Source organism: Ambystoma mexicanum, chromosome 4p (genome assembly GCF_040938575.1).
Source record: "Ambystoma mexicanum isolate Mex_15411 chromosome 4p, UKY_AmexF1_1, whole genome shotgun sequence".
Lineage (NCBI taxonomy): Eukaryota > Metazoa > Chordata > Amphibia > Caudata > Ambystomatidae > Ambystoma > Ambystoma mexicanum.
In genome coordinates, this window is record NC_090927.1 from 252,275,372 (window position 1) to 252,293,263 (window position 17,892).

A 17,892-nucleotide genomic window follows, 5' to 3' on the forward strand; every position below is an offset into this window, starting at 1 on the left:
AAAAAACATAAAGCTCAGCGAAGCCTAAGGAGAAACCTGAGAGAAACTAGTGGAGGTCAAGGATCCATTTACTCAAAAGGCAAGGTTTTCAGGACACGTTTGAACCTGGGAAGACTGGCACACAGCCTCAAATCAGGCAGGAGAGTATTCCACAAGTGAGGAATTGTGGCTGGGAAGCATCCATTTTGCACCTGTACCAGTTTGGCCTTTGTTATTGGATCTTAGATTACAGCTGTTAGATAGCCACTTCAACTGTGCTGCCATATAAAAAGGGCTTATTCCATACATGCAAGCCCCTAAAATGCAAAGGGTACAAAACTTGATTCTCTTTGTAATAGGTAGTCAATGTAATGCTCGGTTTGCTGTTGAGACATGATCTGTTTTGCGCATCCCCATAACGACCCTAACTGCATTGTTCTGGACAGCTTGCAGACGATTGAGCTCTCCTTTGCCTACCCTAAGTAGACTGCTGCCACAGAAGTCCGGGCGGCTCCCTATGATCACAACCTCAAGGAATTGTCTGAGTTGTGCCAAAAGTATAATGTAATATAACGTTGAGTTTGACACTAGGCTGCTGATATGGGACCTCAATCGTGACTCCCAAGGTTTTTATTGTTTTTTCAACGTGGGGAGCAGACAGTCTGCGATTTGAAAGAATGAATAGGACCGATCAAGCTGGCGCCACTTGGGGCTGGTGCCCAGGATAGTAATCTCAGTTTTTAAGTTATTCAAGGCTAGGCCATTATACAGCATCCAGAGCTCGATTTGGTTGTATGTGGCATTAATGACCTCAGTGTCTTTGGAGTGGTCACCTGATAAAGTGAAAAGACACTGGGCCTCATTACACGGTAGGCGGTGAGCCATGGCGCTATTAGCGCCATGGCTCATGCCGGTAAAATACCGGCTCCGCCTTGGCGGAAAGAGGATTTACTGCCCCATTCCAAGGTTGGAGGGGCGGTAAATCCCCTTTCTGCCCTTGCCCTTCCCCATTCCCATTTCTGCCCCATAGGGCTCTATGGGAATGGGGAAGGCGCTAATTACGGCACCGCAATTTTGCAGTGCCGTAATTAGCTCTGAGGTCCCTTAGCGGGTTGGATTTTAACGCCTGCAAGAAGCAGGCGTTAAATCCTCCAACCCGCAAAGGGACCTCGTAGTATGGCGGTAAGGGTTAACGGTCACCGTTGCCATTAACGGTGACCGTTAACCCTTACCGCCGTCCGTGTAATGAGGCCCACTGAGTATCAACAGAATATTTGGCATAGCACATCCTATTGTAAATAATCTGCCTCTGAGACTTGTTAAAAGATACAACCTCTATGGTAGGGCCTGTTCAGCCCTGATGTTTGCATGTGAGGGGTGATGGTAGAGCAGGGGAGGGGCATTGGCATGTGTCCCTTGTCTAAATGTTAAATCCACCTCTGATTGTACTCTTTAGTAAATATTGAAATACTGATTTTTATTTATAAAAGATGTACACCTTATATACTTTGCCCTGGAACATTATAGAAAATGCTCCTCTTTTTTGTTTATTTTGTGGGTGTTCATGTTTAATTTCTGGCACTGCCTAAACACCCAGCACCCAGGATTTACATCATACTTTGCAAACTCTGTAAAGTTACTCAACAGATTAAGGTTATGAAGTCAGTACTTATCAGTTTGAATCATGAAACATTCTGTCAGAGTAGACTAGGCTTCCAAACAAAGATACATTCTATTTAGGTCGGAGCCCCACTGGTAAGTATGCATGAGAAGATCTAAAACTTGTCAAAACTTGCCAACCTAGCCTAATAACTTTCAGGTAGGGCCTTGTTGGACCAGCTCAGTGCAGCTTGATTCCCAAGGCGTAGCCAGCAAGACACCCACATCTGGGCATATACACATTAACTTAGGGAGCCAAACAGAAGCCAACATGCATCGGCAAAGCCAACGGCTTGGGCTTTTGATTAGGCATGGATAGGCATTTGCCAGACACTTCCATAAGGGCACCACATAAGGGTACCACCTGGTCATAAAATGGGAACAGTTGGAAAATGGTGGCAGTAACTGGGCATATGATGGCATTGCCTGGCAAATGTCTAATACCTATAAGCAAGCCAAAACGGATAGAATGTGATTGCTTGTTTAAGACATGACTTCAGTGCAATCACAGAGCCATTGCCAAATATATTGCTTATAAAATCAACTGGCTGAAGAAGCACATTAAGAGAATTTTATTACACCAGGAGCTTATTTACACAGGTAATTGAGTAATTAAACACTCAAAAGAATGCTTGGATATAACACTGACAGGCCCTATACAGCAACATGTTTGGTGTTACTTTGTTATAGAGCTTGCTCATAGAGTTCTAGAAACGTTAGGTTTTTCTGGTGAGGTATTGACACAGCCATGGCTAGTCATTAGGTGGGTAAATGAACAGACACACCCATAGGAGGTGTGTTTCTTCTCACATTTTATCGCCATCCTAGCTGCGTTTCACTGCATGCGTTCTGGTTGTACCTAATATGTAAAAAGTCTATGAATCAATTAAAACCACCGTCATTGCTCTGGCTAGCCTTGCATTGTATTGTTTGCATATCAGTCTTGGCCCTGTCACTAATATCAGAAGCCCGTCCCAAACTTCTAGACCACAGGGCCTAAAAATCCATGTGGTTACTTGTGTTCCAGTGAAGATGGAAATTGAGAATGACCTGCACCTTTTGGTGGCAGCACCAAAAGTCATTTGCTAATGGCTTGTCCCCTTCTCTAATGGTACAGACATTCTGCAAAATGATGTCATGGAATGTTGCGCAGAGCAACGGTAGTGGCAATGTTTAATTCAAAGCCCTGCATGTATCACTTTTTGATTTTACTACACCCTCCCCTCCAGAATTACATTTTTGTTACAACCAACCTTATCTTTTCACTTATACTCAAGTAGTTAATGCAGCAGAATATATACTTTGAATGTAATTTGTAAGGACCCCAAGTCAGGTGACGCACCTTGCGCAGAAATCTGTGTTCAAGCATCTTACCTGTCATTTATATAACTTGATACAGTTAATCATTTTATTAAGCATGATGTGAAAAACCATTATATTCTCACAAAAAATAAACACAATTTAAAATACAGAAACCAACATTGTGATTGTAGGTTTGAGAAAATAATTGTAGGCAGCCTGCTTGAATACGTGTGCTACCTCACTTAGAGGAGATGTGTGTGGCTCTCCATCTCTCTGGTTATTTGTACTTTCATGGCTGTGGGGCATAAATCATTGTCTAGGGCAATAAAACAAATCCTGCAGTTCAGCCTCTCAGAATGTCTTTGAGGTTGCTGATTAATGTTTAGAGTGTCGTCCATCCCCCCACTCCCTTGGTTACTAGTGGTGTATCACACCACTGACATGGCCTCCTTTCTAGGGGGGGCCAGGGGCTGGATCTAGGGGGGCCTGGCCCCCTGGGCCCCCTGCTGGAGCCGGGCCTGTTCTTGACCCTTTACGTGTTGGGGTTTGCAGTGAATCGGAAATGGCATATTATATTACAAGACTATGCTTTGGTACTGTGCCCAATCACTACCATAGTAGTTTCAAAAGCCCAACCTTGTTCATGGCATATTGTGGGCCTGATTGGTAGAACCCAATCTTAATATGTTGCGAGGGAGAGCAAGAAGGAAGTGAGAGGGAGATAAATCAGGAAAGAATATTGCAGATGTAGGGATTTAGTAGGGCGGGTGCAAACGATTTGTATAAGTGTGTATACCTGTTAGTCCACTATGACTCATTACGGGTTACCAACAAACCCGCCTTTCCGTTATTGCTACCCATCATCCCGGTATTACTGCGATAATACAGGTGATGGAAACAGCAGTAAGTTCCCATTCTGTGGGAAGGACACTGCTGAATCACCAGCACCGGCATTTGCAGTGGAACTGATTCAGTCATTTATCTGCCGATGGGGGCCTGATGCCCCTGCCAGGCAAACTTGTACTTTACTGATCCGGAATGCCTGTGAGATTGGGTTAGTCATCATGATGTCTGGGAGATCAAGACTCCTAAAACACACGGTCAGTTTTTCGTAAGTGCCCAGTGGGTAGTGTCCAACGTAGGGATATGAATTGGAAACACTTAGCAGTTTTGACTCTTGCAACATCTAAATCTGCAAAGTATCCAAATCGTGAGTACAGGTGATATAATAATAGTAGAAGACGAAATATGCTGGGAAGGTGTAGGACAAGGGATTTTTTGGACGACATAGAACAGTTTAATGCAAATGATAGCTGTATATAGCTGAACTCAGAGAAGTATGAGAAGCTGAGGTTCAGGGGGGAGGTCATAGTTTGCCCTGGTGTGGGAAAGCAGCACACTGATTTTCTTGACATAAATATAATGGTGTAAGTGTTTTAGGGAATATTGAATCTTATTTCTCAATCTAGGGACCCCAATTTAAATGTGAAAGCATATACATACCTACTTTGCCCTTCTAAGAGGAGGGCCATTTTAGTGCACCTTTTGGCATGCAATACATTCAAACTGTTCCATTTAATATCTTAGGGTGAACTAGTTTCCTGATGTGCATCCTATCATTTCTCTACGTCTCTCTCTGGTTCTCACACTCTCACAACTTCAGGATGCTGCGCGCCTCGCTCTGTCGAGCCAGCATACAAGCCTTTTTTTATAATTTGGGAGTTCTCCCCTCGCGTCTCCGGGGTCCTCTTCTTTTAGGACTCACATAGCCATCAGGCTTCCCCTGTGCAACTCCTTGTCCCTTTCTCTCTGTCTTGAGTGGTTTCTGTGCTCCTCCATATATCATTGTCTTCATCCAAGTTAAATAGGAATTTACATTTAAAGGAATATTTACCATTTCCTGTTGACAAGAACACATATTGTTTTTTATTCATGTGGAATTTCCCAGAAAGGTTTTAAAGAGGTTATTTTAGAAAGTCCTCTAGGGAGTTACTCATAGGAATAGGACGGCTTGTCACCAAATGTGGAGTCCCTCCCGGTGAGGTCCATCTTGCCTCTACCCCTAGGTAGGGTATTGCGGAACAGGCCCACCACACTAACCTCACAGAGGGATCTCCCTCTGTGGGAGAAGGGATGAATTCACGTGATTCGCCATGTAGCAAACTGACTTTCCATACACAAATACAATAGTTTCAGTGTTTTAAGGAATTTTGAATCTTATTTCTCAATCTAGGGACCGCACTTTAAATATGAAACCACATACATGCCTACTTTGTGCTTCTTTGAGGAGGTCCATTGTATGGGGTCCTTTTGGCATACAAAGCATTCAAACTGCTCCATTTATTATCCTAGGGTGAACTGGTGTCTTCCTTGTTGGGGACGTTAAATGTGGCTTGGACCACACCATAAGCCAGGGCAGTGTGTCCTTTACTTTTGCCTATATCCATTTTATTTCTGACACAAAACACAGCCATAATTGACCTCTTTTGCCAGTCTCAGGAGAGAGGCCATGTTAGGGTTGAAAGGGTATGGAGTCCAAGCACCCTTGGACTCAAAGGAGCATGTCTGAGGCACCCCATGTACCTAACTGCATACATAGTTGTTTCCTCTATTATATATCGCTAATTCCTGCCCAACGTGTTGGACCCTAAGCCTGTTCCTCTGAGTTCAGGCCCTTATCCAGCATTTGTTAAACTATGTATAACAATTATCATCAAAATCCTTTCCATGCTACAAACATACTCCCCAAAGATATAATGACTTTTAGAAGCGCACATGTGTGAACACAAATTATGGACAAGCAAGACCTATGAATATTGGTCTTGCTCAAACTCTCTGGTGCCGTTGAGATAGACAATCAAACCATTTTTGCAAAAATCAGTGCAGCCTGCATCAGATACAACATATCACTCCTATTATGATTCACCTCATACCACACCAACCGACAACAACTTGGCAACGAATATCAGCTGCAACAATTTCAAACATTGTACAGTCATGGTTGGTATTCTCAACAGGTCAAGCATCTCTCCTATCATCTCAAGACTCTGCATGGAGCCACTGGATTAACTCCTCATGAATTCTGATATTGAAATCCACCATCATGCAAATGATACTTAACTCTATTTTAAGATTTGCTAAGAAGAAAACATGCCCTGATTAACCCTCTGCCTCACACTTAATCAAACAATGAGTCACATTATTTAACATGTCCACTCCGGCTGATTATTGAGTAAATTAAACTGTTTTGTTTCTTGTGCACTACCTGCAGAAGTAAACAGGCGTTGCCTTAATTCTTATTATATAAACACGTTTGTAATAAAGTGAAATGGTTTTTCAACATTATTTCTTCTAGTTTAAAAGTGAAAGAAGAATGTAAGGATCCCACCATATTTAACTATGACCTTACTACATAACATATGTATCCATGGCAAGAAAACCGAGCACACAGACAGGGTACTTGTGTGGTAATGAACCGTGTCGGTGCAACGGCATCCCCATTCTCATTCAGCCCTATAGGGGCTCAAATGGGAATGAGGATATGCTAACTCCGGCACCTGCGAAAGGGCAATTACCGGGTCTAGCAAGCCGGAATTCCTTGGTAATTGCCCATTCGCAGGTGCCGGATTTTCCTGCCGGTTTGGAGGTAGCCTTGCCAGTTTTACCGTCAAGGCTACCTCCAACCTTGTAATGAGGCACTGTCTTCAAAGTTTAATGTAAGTAAACCAGTTCTTGGATACCTGATGTGGACTTTGCAATAGTACTAACAGTTCCCCCCTAGGACCAATGGGTTTGATAAAAAAAAGTAGTCCTAGAGTTAGTGCAAAACTCTTGTAGTATAGCTAAGTGTAACCAAAAAAGAAAAAGTGATGGGTGGAATGTTTTGAAATAATCTCAAACACTGAACTGCTCTGGACAACCTTCCACACCAATGGTATTTAGCCCATCTGTGCCTTTGCAAAAGGAGTCCAGCTATATGATTTGCAAATCAACTACTGCCATCAATGGGAGCAGCCCTGACCAAACTGCTAGACCAGGTCTCCTCCCATGCCATAGTATGCCCTCCAGATGCAGTCCTACCGACTCTTCTGAAATCCTGGATGTGAGGAGAGAATGGCAGGAATCAAGACTGGTTAGTGTCATTTATTAATGGAAGAAAGACACCAGGTACAGGTCTCCCCTGCCAACGAAGAGCAGAGCTTTGCATCAGTGGTGGATTGGCTTGACCAATGTTGGCTCTAACAGAAGTCCATCGGTATCCTTCCATATGTTTTGCAACTACAAACACTGTGTCATCATCTTTGGTGTTTTACAAAGGCACATAGCTTCTTCAATTGACCTAATTCGGTAATGTAAGAACATATTTCTCAGGTATAGTCTTATGCAGGCCAGGTACAGTGGACAAGACAGTAAGAAATGCTCTTCAGACTAAATTCTAATCTGGCAATACAGACATTTGTTTGATGTACTGTTGTCCCCTTTATTAAGCAACTGTGCAATTGTCAAGATACCAAATCTGAACATAATGTACAGTGAACACATCAGTTTGGGAATCCTTTCGTCAAGATATGTCTCATAGCCTGGTTCGTTTTTGTTCTTTCAATATACTCAGTAATCTCGAGATTAAGATTTTGGTTAGCAGATTCATTTTGCACTTGTCGTAGGACTCTTTTTTAACTCTTCTTTTAACGTTGGAATCAATTTGCGATGGGTTTAACGAGTGGTCTATATGACCTATATTGTCTAAAGGGTTTCTAACATGTGCAAAGCACAGTAGTGAGGAGCCACCCACTTGCACAAGGATGCCAGTTAATGCATCCCTGTATTTGCTCAGTTTTGGTTTCACCACAACCTCAACCAAGAGGAAAGAGGTCTTACTTTACCATGTGCTCTAAGTACAGCAAACCCAACACTTTGTGTAGAAGTATTACAGATTTGCTGTTGGGTAATTCCAATATATTTGTTGGAAAAATATTTAAATATGCAGAGTCCAGCTGAGTCTTTGGGAATTACTGGAGTGTACAGTCTGTGCGGAACCTACTTGCCTCTGAATTTCTTTTGTGCAAGACCTTCTACAATCTTTATTGCAGAACGGAGGAGCGGTTCATTTAAAGACTCTGAAACCTCGCAGAGCAAAGCGGAGTCGAGCTGAGTCTTTGGGAGTCTTAAGGAGCGATGTGAGTTTAGGAACATGCCTCCCCTTCTCGGAGAACTCTTTATCTAATGACTGCACGGTAACTTCCATAATAAACTGCAGATTAACCAGCACTTGGAAGAACACTGTAACTGACGCGAAATTCACAGTCTAAGGGAATTTAGCCTGTAAGTGGATTCTGTTGCCTGGGTGACTGTTGGTAATTTTACCTTTGAACCCCAGGTGGACCTGTTTCTACCATTCTGGGCCACACCCAAATACATCAGAGCGGCTGTTTGAGACCCGAGTTGTCTTGAGAAGTGCAATACAAAGGGAACATTGAAAACTGACCACGGTGCGCTAACTCTGGGAAGCATCCGCTGGAAATCTTGCGTAGTGATAACTAAGAGAGACCCCACTGCGCATTCTTTCATTATGTCAGTTTGCTGAAACGGTCTCTGCCTTAAGCACAAGCTACTGAGGACTAATAATGGGAACCTGAATCCACACAAAAGCTCTCATTGACAACTCATGTGATCGGCCCACGAAAGCTTGCTTTTCAGTTTAAAAAAACTGAGATAAAGTGGCTTTGAGCGCTGACTTCCTTGGGAAGCTGCGTGTACTCAAGCAACCACATACATCTGTTAGAAAGTAATCAACCGGACTAGCAGATGCTACATCCTAGCACCCACTTACAATCTAAGAGCTGGGATGCCAAATAAAGTGGAGACACTGAAATTAATAGTGAAATTAAAATGCACACCAATTAAAAATGTGATTACTAATGACAAAGCAAAAACAACAGCTCGCATGCGTGATCAACCGGCTTCATTGTCAGTTGACATTAGATATTTTTATCCAACAGATTCATTAAAAAAGAATGGGAAAAAGGATAGGAGGAATCCAAGAAGAACAGGAATTAATAGGAGACACAGGACTCAATAAATACAAGCAATGATTATCTTATAGATCTGGCGTCAGCAACTCACCTCGAAACTCCAAGTGACTTAACGCTAGAAGGGATAGAGATAGATGGGATATCTAGTGACACAAACAAAAACACTGAAATTGAACAATCAGATCAAACAAAACAGAACATAGTGAAGAGGAAACAACAGGAGAACTGCAAAGTACTGATGATGAATAAGCAGGAGGAGCTGAGAATATATAAAGCAGCAGCGCATGCCTCACAGACAAAGGAGATAATAGTGAGGGAGGCTATACTAAATAAAGAAGAGAGATTACAAAGTAAAGCTAAACCAAAGAGTGGAAAAAAAATTCAAACACCACCACAAATTAATGAAATCATTAAGGAAAGAACTCATTCTAATCTGTCTGAATCTCCTCTAATGTATGATCGCTCAATACAAAATTCATCAGTACTATCACTATCATTTTCTAATCAAACCCTGGAGAGAAATAAAGTACAGAAAGAAACGCAGGATAGTGATAAATCTATACATATGCAATGTAATTTCATAGAAATAACTCCTGTAGCAATGAACAAAGCAATAACAACGCTGACAAATCTGTATGAATCCCTTGATAAGAAGCTGGACGCCCAGAATGAAATGCTACAACAAATGATAAATGAAAAAGAAAATAAATGGAGTGCCAGAACAAAGGATAAAATGCCTTTGACACCAAAAACATGAATAATAAACAAGTTCAAACATGTACCTTTGAAAAGAATTAAATGAATTCAACAGTAATACCTAAACAAAATGTTTTCCAAGCCTCAACCTCTGAAATGTCTATAATAGAAATTGACGTTAGACAGACAAAGGAAGAGGCAGAAGAAAAAATTAATTTTACAATATTTTAAAAAGCACAAGATAAAATGAAAAAACATGGATAAAAAGCAACTTAGTTCAATACAGAAACCTACCAATTACAGACAATATTTTCAAACCTTGACAATTCCAAAATCAAAGAAAAACCTAATTATGTGATGGCAATAACACAAAAATACAAAAAACAAGGAGAATTTAAAAAAAAAGTCTGAGGAAAAAGACCAACAAAAAGCCCAGCTGAAAGAATCACTAGACAACCTCTTAGATGAGATCGAAAATCAAAAAGTGGAAATGAATCGAATAATGAAACAGACAAACTACAAATAGAAAAATTACAGCTAGTAAGGGAAAGTGACTCTGTAGTCACACTGGAACAAAAGAGGAATGAAATTAAAAATCAATACATCAGTATATGCATAATACACAAAGTTTACAAAAAACTACAAGTCTGAGCAGCAATACAATAAAATCATAATGCAATGCCGGACAGATGGATTTCCTATATATCATCTTAACGGGGCATCGATTCTAAGTATCTTTGGAGAGGTACAAGAGCTAGAGGACCTAATAGCATCAGACATTGACCGCATGGAGTTTTTACATGACATCGATGTCTCTGCAGTAAAATTATATATAAGATCAGTCATTGTACTCAATACCATATGGCTTGCAAAAATGACCCCATTTAACCTGGGATTCAAAATTACCACGGCGGAAAATAACCAACAAATTGAGACAAAAATCAGATCACAAGAAATACAGCTGATGAGAAACTTACAACAGAAGTATTACCCCTTAGAGAACGATGCACGAGAAAATATAAAAATAACAACATACAACACAAACTTGTGCGAACATAAATTACAAATGGATGAACAATGAGCTATGAGAAACTGTAACCAGAAATGATTAGACAGGAAAACATAACCACTAAAAAATCAGTGTTTCACCCTCACTAGCTGGAATACTCGTAGTCATAAACAAATGTTAAATTCTGACGACTTAGTTCAAAGCGAATTGTACTCTTACAAGAGACATGGTTAGTTGACCCTCTGGTTTGGAATGACTACGTTGCATTAAGTGTACCGGTTATAAGACAACCAAGAGGAAGACCCATGGCTGGTCTCATAGCTCCAGCTAAAATTTCTATAGGATGCCGAATAGAGAAATGGGAGCAACCAAACGACTATATTCAGCTAGTGAAGGTAGATATTCATAGTAAAACCAATGCTTTTATAAATGTATATTGGAACCATCAAGCTCTCCTGAGCACACAATTCTAGGCAATAATAAGGAATTTATTGGATAAGATCACTTTAGAATCTAAGATATACACAACTATCATTGCTGGAGACCTAAATATTCGAGCCTGAGCAGGGAAGGAAAAGATAATCCAACAACTGAGACTCAAATGTGTATGGATATAATGAAAAAACAAGGATATACCATGCTAAATGGAACTATTGAAACTGATGTACCAGCAAAGGCAACATGGGAAAGGAATAATGAAAGTGGAATCTTTGATTACATCTATACTGATCGTTGTTTGCTTTCATGTGTGGAGTCATTTATGTTTAAGCACCAGAGCACCAGTGACCACAATCAATTAGTGCTAAATTGTGCTGGCAAGAGCTGAGCTAAACCAACAACAAGGAAAATATACTAATAAAGTGACTGTATCTGGAGGATGAAATCGGCTACACTGGTCCTGTGAACAGTTGAATAGCCTGTATTATAGCGTAAAGAACCAGACGGAATCTAAAATTGGAAAACAAGACGACTACATTAGAGCACTTCAAGCATTTAAATTAGAAGGTGGAAACAAGCCTTGCTTCAGAAGCAGACACGTGTTTGACAGGCAAATTCAGATACAGAAGAGATGTCTCAGAAGAGAAATAAGAAATAAGAAATGCAGGAATGTGGCCTCAAAAAGAAAAAAGCAGTGCAAATAAGGAAATTAAAGTCCAACTATAAGAACTGAATGACAGCAAGAATGACACTAATATATCAAAATGATGGCCAATCAATGTTAAGTGCACCAGCAAAAAAGACCTCCAAAGGAATTTGGGAACTATTAAACCATAGCACCCAGAGCGGACAGAGAGCTTACAACTGAATGCAGTATCTGAGGCACAATAGAAAGAACACTTTACACAATTATATACATCTACAGAACAGGACCAATATACATGTAACAATGGCAAATGTGATGATAATCATTTTAAGTATGACAGAGAAGACATCAAATATTTCATAACTAGACTTAGTAAATCAAGAGCCCCAGGACATGATGGTCTAATAAATAACATACTTAGACAAAATCCAGAGAAATGGGCTAGTGTCATCTGTAAAATCTTTAAGAAAGTAACTAATACCCGAAGGATTCCATCCTCTTGGCAAAAGTCAATTATTATACCTGTATTTAAAAAAGGCAACAGGCAGGAACCAAGTAATTATAGACCGATAGCCATGTTGGATGCGCCGGGAAAATTTTTTGTGAACATGATAATGAAAGAATTCCAACAGTGGCTGAAAGGAAAAAAACAAGATCCTTGCCAGACTGGATTTGGAAAGGGACTATGGACCTGTAACGCTCACCTGACTCCCACGGGGGGCGCTGGCCTGGTTCGCGCAGCTGTGACCTCGTCTAAGGCGATGCACAGGGTTCGGAAGACGGACTGGACCGGGCCCCAGATCTGGCTTGTCTGACTCGCAGAAGTATCCTTCTGTAGGTGAGAATAGGGGGTTAACTGTCTGCGGGGTAATGCAATCGGCCTCCCACTTCCCCCTCTCACCCTCCTCAAACCCTTCTGTGCTTCCCCGTAGCGTCTCACCTTAGGGTCTGGAAGGACGAGCTCTCCATCCTGCTTCTGATGCAGGGGCGCGTTGGTATCCAGTTACGTCACTGGATTTTCGGATGGGTGAGAACCAAACTTGCTTGGCTTCCAGGCAAGTTTTTCTATAAGTGGTTCCCCTTGTGTCCATGCATTAATGTTCTAATGCTAGTGTCTTTTTCCCCATAGGGGCCGGGGTACGGAATGCCGGGGAACAGGCACCGACCCGAGGTGAGCGGTGAAATCCTTGAGGAAATCAGGTAAGTCTTTAATGAGTGTTTTGGTAATGTCTTTTCATTCACTCATTAACGCTGATGTCTTTTTCCCCTTAGGGGCCGGGGTCCAAAAATGCCTGGATGCGGCGCGGACCCAAAATGAAAAGGGAATGACCCAACAGGTAAGTCTTGACATGGAGTTTTAGCTTCCCTTTTCCCTTCTTTCTCTCACCTTTGTTCTTGTCTTTTTCTCCCTAGGTGCGGGGGCGCGACTGCGAATCCGGATGGTCAACGCTGAACATAGAGGCGCCCTGTAAAGGTGAGTAGAATGCGGCGCTGCAGCGATCGATGCGATGTGCTTTTAAAAATAAATGTCTTCCTTTTCAGGATTGTCGGCGAAATGTCTCTGGGATGCAGATTTAGCAGGTGAGGCCATTTCCTTCTTCTGTTCTCTTGTTCCCTTCCTTTGCAGGTGATTCAGGATGCTGGCAGGTGTGGCAGAAGTCAAGATGCAGGAGCAGACACGGTGAGCGTCCAGCTGCTAGATGCAGAACAACGCGAAGCACGTGTGGCTGATCGGGTGTGGTTTAAATAGCCTTGGAAGAAGTTCCTAGAATGTGTCCTTCCTCCAATCATGTATGTATCCTTCCCCGACCACGCCCGGGTGGTAAATGAGTCCCACAGGTAAAGTAGTTCCTTTCAGGCCTCAAGGAGGCCGGGGTTATGCAGCATGGTCTGCATCAGGTAAGTGCACCCAAACACTTTCATAATGAGCCTGGCGCCTATGGCGCCAGGACTGACGTTTTCTATGAGCCTGGCGCCATAGGCGCCAGGACGCTGTCCAAAGGGCCCCTATAAGGGGTTGCTGGGACCTTCCCCGGGGACTTGATGTCTGCTTTCGGGGACGCAGGGCCTGAGCCGGCTCCCCGGGAGCAGGCATCGTGACAGGACCTCTCTCAATCTCATAGTTATATCTGCAATAGGGTCTCACATGAGTTCAACGCAGCAACATTTGTGTGTGGCTTACATGGATTTTTGGGCAGCCTTAGATTATGTTTCAAGAAATAAACTAATGAATAAGTTACAAATAGCTGGCTGCCTGTAACATCTACTATACTTTATCTATCAATTACACCAAAACACAACCATCCAAATAAGACTGATGCAAGAAGGGTTGCTGCTGACAGTACCTATTAAGACAACCTGAGGGTTGAAACAGGGCTGCCTCATAGCAGCTACCCTTTTCAACTATTTTATATCTGACATGATGCAGGATTTAAAAACATAATATCAGACGCACCTCGGATAGGAACAGCAAAGAGTATGTCATTGTTTTATGCAGATGACTTGGTCCTGATGTCCAAATCTCCTATTGGACTAAACAATCTATTAACATCTCTGGTCCAATATTCTGAACAGAATGACATGGAAATAAATACAGAGAAAACAAAAATGTTATGTATCTATCCAATGAAAGTACAAAGAAAAAAGAAAAATGTGCAATGGCTCTTAGATGACAAAGCACTGGAAATTGTAAATATATATAAATATTTGGGAGTTAATATCAGCGATCACAGCAAGGATGAACCCTACTATGAAGACATCAGAGTTAAAGTAAATGCAGTGGTCTCCCAAACTAAAATTATCTTAAGTAAATATGGGAAATTCTCAATAAAACCTGTGCTTGTCTTCTATCTACAAAAAATGGTAACAATTATTCCATATGGATCAGATACTAAACCTATAATCACTAAAGCATATTGGACTAAAATTGAAGGCCAATATTGGAAATCAGTTTTGACCCTCCCAAAATCAGCATCGCTAGAGAAGATATGTTATGACCTGGTCATTCCATCATTATACGGTATGTATAAATTGAAACTCTGCTGTCAATATAGGACATTATTAGAGAAAGAGCCAGAAGAAACTGTGCTAGCAGTAATTGCGAACTATATGAAGAATGATAACCACCCATTTAGCTATCTTGGAGAAAATGTATAAGGGGTGTGCTTTATGAGGCAAATAAAACTGAAGAACTACTGCTCCAGAATCCTGCTTGAGCAAAAAGAAAAATATTCCAACACGATTGGATATCAACACTTGCAAAAACTAGTAAAAACTTGCAAAGCACAAGAACCTCCATGATAACTCAAGTGAGCTCTTATGTTGAAAAAAAGATGAAGATAACCAAAAGCTACCTGTTAAAATTCCCAAATCCCAGAATGGGACAGATAATTTACATACGGCTAAATCTACATTACACAAGAGAAGTTCTATTAAAACAGAAGCAGATAAAGAAACAAGACAGCACCTATAGGTTTGAGTGTTGGAACACTGAAACAGAAACCTTGTAACATTTGATCACGGAATGTGATAAACTAAGGAATGGACAAAACCTGCATTTCAACCATTTATTTGAGAATTATTCAATTTTAACTGCAAAGACATTGTGGATGAAGATATTGCTATTGAAGTCTGAAAGAATACAGATAGCAATGACGGAACTTGTAACATTCCTGAACTTGGAACCAACAAATATGCAATGAAATGCTTTTTTATGTAATTCTGTGAGAATATGTAACGAATGGTGGAGTCCAATGTTCCCTCTAAGCTGTGTAAGATTTTTAGCAACACACACAGACAATTCGCACCTATTCAAAAAGATTTCATAAGGCACAAGCCACAGCAATGACCTGAAATGTTCTCTCTTAAAATAAGCAACTCGTCTTGATATTCTGCTAATTTGCATTGCACTACTATGCACCTAAAATCCCTAACAGCAAAGTGCAGACACAAGAGGTTAAAAATGAATATGAAAAACTAGCTCCATGAACAGAAGAATGTAACCAAGATATGCGTGCACACATTAACCACAAATGTCCCCTCCCCACCAATGACTCCTAAACCTGACTCTACCACACTCTTACCTTATGACACTAACTTCGGCCCCAAAGTGCATTAAGATACTACCGGACAACCTTGACTCTACCCCTCTTGGCTCTGCAAAAGGTTTGCAGATGTGTATCTACATCCACTTGTTTTATTTTTGTTGTAACATGAATAACGTTCACGCGCCAGTATTTCTATTACTCATTGTGCCTTACCGAAAGCGTCACAAACACTATTTAATCAAACTACTAGCTCAACTATCAGATACTAGTAAGCAGGCTACTTGGATGTGTAACCAAATTCCATACTTCCTCTTCTTTGTACATATGTCACACAAGTACTTTGAAGCGGAACCCTTGTAAATTAATGCATTATAGAACTTAAATATTAATTTGGCCTTTAAAGATTTAGAAAAGGCAAATGTGATGCTCAGTGTCTCCTACTTTAGCATTACTAACATGAGTAGAGAGCAACATTGAAATATCATTTATTTAGCCTACAAGGGATAATGGGTATGGACTATGCCTGGGATTACTCATCCATAGTATCATGGCACCAGATATTCAGACAGGAGAATGCTTTTCACACAATCTGCCTCATTTCCAAGTGTTCAGAGTTCCTTCGGGCATAGACCATCACACATTATACGATACCTCGCTTCGATACAAAAACAGTTTCACTGAGCACTTGTGTAATCCTACACAATGATATAAGGGTGGAGTATTTTGCAAACCATCTTGTATGCAGTGCAAAATAATTGTGTACAAGCAGAATCATGACCTTCTTAAAATTCACATCATATGTTTAGGCATTTAAATATATCCTTTTGAGATCGGCATTCATATTATTAGAGTTCCTTCCTTCCTATGCCACTGCTCTACTGGTCACTAATTTAAAAAAAAAATCAGTGGAGCTTTGTGGGTTGAAGCAATGATATGTTCATTGTTTCTCGTTTTTTAGGCACATTTTCCTTTTTTAGGGAGTACAAAATGCATGGTGGATATGTCTCTTAGCTCTAAGGCTGGTGTTATCACAACCACAGGAGAAAATAATGTGGATAGTAAACAGAGGCACAGGAATTTTGGATCATCGTATTCTCAGGTGCAGTTATTCTGATGGAATTATTATCCTTAAACAAATTATTTGCATGTTCTCCTGGCCCTTCAATTACATAATTTAAGTGGCACTTGAACTCCTTTCAGCATGTTTTTGACACATTGCTTTTATTTGCCATTAGTCCATCGGCAAATGTATTCTGTCTGAGTTTCTTGACAGCCACATCAGTTATCACAAGAGATATTTGTGTTTTGTAATTCAAATGAGTGATTTTCCAGTGACCTAAAACATACAAGGCCTCATTATGACTTGAGGCGGTATCCCAGTGTAAATTTGCCAGAATACCGCCCAAATGAATTACTGTTCCAGTGGAATTTCCACCAGATTAAAACTGGTGGTTGCGGTGTAATTCCCCATTCATATTGAGTCCATATTGAGTCCATCGGACTGAAAGTGGCTTTTTTGGCGGAATTACCACAACAGAAATTCCGACTAGTTCGTCGTTGAGTTGGAGGATCTACTTCCAGGATTTTCCTGGAGGCAAATCCTCCACTCCAGGCCCGAAATCATAATTTGGAGTAGTGGTAACATTGGCGGTAATGGAGTTACTGCCAACTTTACCATTTACCACCAAACTCGTATTGAGGCTGACAATTTTCTCTCTGCAGAAGTGCATTTGCAAGGTACTGTGGCAGATATTGAAGTCTTGGACTGGTTGATGAGTTTTGTGCACAATCACAAATGACATATTTTATTTTAGCCTATGTGTTTGGAAAAAGTGTTGTAAGATTTTTAAAGAATTGCAGTGGCTGGGAAGAGGAAATTCCTTTCCAAACTCTCTTCTACGATGGTAGCTCACAAAGTGGCTTACCTCATTACTCAGTTGCCCACATGGAAAATAATGTGCTCACAACAGCCAACCAGTTCCACACATAGAGAAAAATAATTAGAGGGAACATTGGTGGAGTCTGTTTATTGACCTCTTTTGTATTTCCTTTTGTTTTCTTTCTTTCTATTGTAAAGGTTTAAAA

The 17,892-nt window shown here is 40.9% G+C and overlaps 1 protein-coding gene across 3 annotated transcripts in view; it reads right to left on the bottom strand.

The window, feature by feature from the left end:
• The window catches only part of LOC138453176 (cytochrome P450 2K6-like), a 346,951-nt gene that overhangs the window by 305,921 nt on the left and 23,138 nt on the right, over positions 1-17,892 (bottom strand). The window lies entirely within an intron of this gene.